Source organism: Haemaphysalis longicornis, unplaced genomic scaffold (assembly GCF_048455015.1).
Source record: "Haemaphysalis longicornis isolate Haplotype H1 unplaced genomic scaffold, Haemaphysalis longicornis Haplotype H1 scaffold_12, whole genome shotgun sequence".
Taxonomy (NCBI): domain Eukaryota; kingdom Metazoa; phylum Arthropoda; class Arachnida; order Ixodida; family Ixodidae; genus Haemaphysalis; species Haemaphysalis longicornis.
In genome coordinates, this window is record NW_027526225.1 from 75,044,938 (window position 1) to 75,047,619 (window position 2,682).

Genomic DNA, 2,682 nt, shown 5'->3' on the forward strand with positions numbered 1-2,682 from the left:
GACAGAAAAGAAAACACGACACGCCGCTGACTGTATTTCGCATAGTGCCCTTGGCATGTATTCTGCCACTCCATTGCCCTGCGATTGACCGCGCCCTTTCGTTTTTGTGCTTCAAAGGACCGGGACTCACCGGCAATATCACCGTTGGACCATGCATTAACGTTTTTTTGATGTTAATATTCACATTGAGCTAAAGTCGCAGTTCACTTCATTTCGTTTGAAAAGCATGGAACGCCGCGCAAAATTTTAGAGAATAGCAAATAAACACAGCGCAAAAATGCGCGGAGATGACGACGAAGATTCATTTTCTTTTCGCCTCAGTACGGATAAGCTGATTCCTTGGCACCCGCGTGCATGCGATCAGTTGCATTCGAGCGCTGGTACTCGTTGTATGAGCATTGCCACGAGTTTCTCAGAGTCTCACTACACATAAGTCACACGATAAACCGAAAACACGTTCGTTACGTACCCAAAGGAAATAAACCACGCAATGCTGTCGACACCGCCTACACAAAATCCGCCTGATTGATTGATTGGGGGGTTTAACGCGCCGACGCAACGCAGGCGATGAGGCGCGCCGTAGTGGAGGGCTCCGGATTAATTTTGACCACCTGGGGATCTTTAACGTGCGCCGAAATCTCGCACACACGGGCGTTTTTGCTTTTCGCCTCCATCAACAAAATCCGCCTGGGGCCCTATTCTCGACTGCACAAATTGCTGGCAATTCTGGCAATTTGCCGGAAGTCTTTTCTGATTGGCTTTCAATTTTGGTCACGTGCTTCCGGTTGACAAAGCAGTTGTGTGTGCTGTCGTCATTTTGACGTTTCATGTCGTTTACGGACACCAGTTCTAAAGTTTGCCTTATTTCTCGTTACTAAAGGCGCATAATTCTTGGCCGGCAATGAAAAACCAGACTAAATGCAGCGGACATGACAACGTAAGCCTGTCTTTGCTATTCAACAACAATACTGCTTGTAATACACACCCCCTCTGTGATTGGCTGAGAAGCCGTGACGTATTTTAAACAGTTGGCGGGAACGATTACGTCATGCATTGGCAACTTCAGTCTGCTTAAAAGTGACGTAATGCTACGTAACAGCTTGAAAATGGCGGCTGTTTTTGTCGCAAAATACAAGGAAAATAGAGCAAAAAATTGGCCCGGCTTACCGCGCCGCGAAATGTGCGGCAATTTGCAGCAGGCGCAGTTTCCCATGCGCGCTGTTTAAAGCATGTTTCCTACTGAAACAAATTATAGCTTCAACTGCTTCCAAGTCAGCGATCATGGAACATACAAATAACATGCAGTATTTTGCTTTTATGTTTGGCAATAAAATAAAAAAATTATTTGTTTGGCGTAACCGCAACATAAGAGGGCAGTACAAGCCTCTCCATGACAAAGAAAACCCAATGCATGGCATTTGTCCATACTTGTCCTTGTAAGCTGTTGGGTCACATGATCGAACTCAAGAGAAAAATAACAATGAAAAGCGGCTATTTGGTTCATTACAGCGCTGATGGAAGTCGAACTTGACGAATGAGTGAATCGGCGACATCGGTGCGCTCCGCGGTTATCAGGCGTAGCGCTTCGCTGCTCTTATGTGTCATAGAAGCGATGGTCGCGACCGTCTTTTTCTGTGATCACACCATAAACTTGTAACATAGCAGCAGACGATGGCGTCGTGGCGGTGGCGCAAGGGAAGGTGATAACGCTACAAAGCTTGCATTGAAGCAGAGAGCCCAGCTATGTTAATAAAAGCGATTGAAAAAAATAAATAGATACGGTCAAAAACCTGTGTGATGTTCTTTAGCTCGACATCCGCCTTTCGCTCGCTTTTGGATCAACGTTACTCGATCGCCTTGTGGTGTTGGCCCAAATTTGACCTCCAGAAATGTGTTTTTCTTGTCAGCCTCAGCTACCGTCTTAATTTTTATAGTACATGCCAAGTGTTTTTATATCTTGCTTGCACAACATTTTATACCTTGGTAGCGATCTTTATGAGTGACTCGTCAAATTACACTGCATGTCGTCATAGCTATAGGTGCAGCACGTCACTGATTGCGTACGTCGTGCTTACGCAAAAAAAAAAAAACATGGGCCAAATGCCGGCAATTTGTGCAGTCGAGAATAGGGCCCCTGGCCAGCGGGCCGCCATTTTACAATTAATCCCGGCATGCTTTGTTAGCCGGAAGCGGAAATGCCACAGCAGCACGTTGCCAGATTAATAGCCATCACTTTTGCCGTTTTTAGTGAGCAAAAACTCAGCTGGCAACCTTCAAATCATTGTATCTCTTCAGCCACTGTGTGTCGTGAGGTTCCAATGCATTCGTTCAGCAGTGCGCTTTCCCTCTAGAGTCAGTATATTATCTCAATGGTTATTTCTGTGTATTCAGTATGCTTCACGCGGTTGGAGAAACAACTTGCGCGATCTTGTCAAAACAGTGACCAAATCACGGCCAGAGGTGACTTGAAACAAAGACTTGCCTCCAGGGGTTTCCGCAGGATTCGAATCAAGGGGGCTTGCCTCAATGGCTTTGGGAGGGGGAGAGGAGGAGGGGGGGCAGTGGTAGCGGGAGGCTAAACTACGCAAACTGTTTCTTTTTTAGTTGACTGGATAAATATTAGACGTCGTATAACCAAAGGTCATCCCCGTGACGTAAGTTTTTAATTTCAGATTCTTTATA